The sequence below is a fragment of the Schistocerca serialis genome, chromosome 8, assembly GCF_023864345.2.
Source record: "Schistocerca serialis cubense isolate TAMUIC-IGC-003099 chromosome 8, iqSchSeri2.2, whole genome shotgun sequence".
NCBI classification, from domain to species: Eukaryota; Metazoa; Arthropoda; class Insecta; order Orthoptera; family Acrididae; genus Schistocerca; species Schistocerca serialis.
In genome coordinates, this window is record NC_064645.1 from 346411855 (window position 1) to 346412733 (window position 879).

Sequence of the window (879 nt, forward strand, 5' to 3'; positions counted from 1 at the left end):
CTCATGCGGTACACGGATCTAACAATTTTTTTTTACTCGCGTTAACTGTGTAGTCAGGGCTACGAGATTTTGTTCAGCTGTATTTGTTCATAATGAGTCCCTTTGCTGTACTTCGATGTTAAATATTTGTATTACAAGTGCTGTCTTACTGTCCTGTAGAAAAAAACTTACTTACGTCCAATGGCGACAGTTTTCTGTTTGTATGTAAGTCCTTCCGAGCTGCCGTCTTCGCTGGGATATCGACTATTTTCATTGTATTTAATAGTAGGGTATCTCTTGATCGATATAAATTTCTACTTTCCCATATTTATGTTTTCCGTGGTGACTTTAATAATATCCCATAATAGCGAATCTGCATATCTTGGAACAAACTTCTGAAATCCACTATGAACAACATATGTTTTTCTGAATGTACTGCAATGGCAGAAGTTATTAAAGACCGACAGCCATACAAATCCTGACCCTTGTCCAATCCATGACACCGCAAACTGCAGACGCTAAATGGGCTCATTGGGCTATTAGGACGCGGGTGACTAACATTTTTTTCCACGAGAGCTTCCGTGGAATTAACAAGGAAACCGTGAGAGATATTGCCTATACTTTGTACCTCTACTGTCTGGCAGTAAGGAAGTGGCAACTTACCCAAGAAGAAGAAGACAGAACGAACACAAAAACTACAGCAAGAAGATGACAAAACAATTTGCAGAAGTGTGCCTCCAGAATGTGGCACGCTTAAAGCCAATTTACGCGATTAACTCAGTTCATTTCCAGCGACGGGCTAGACGACAATGGATAACCAAAAATACGCCTTTTTCCGCGGGCGGCTATTCCGCGAAATTTCTCCGCGGCGACAACGTGCGTAACACAAGCAATTTACGC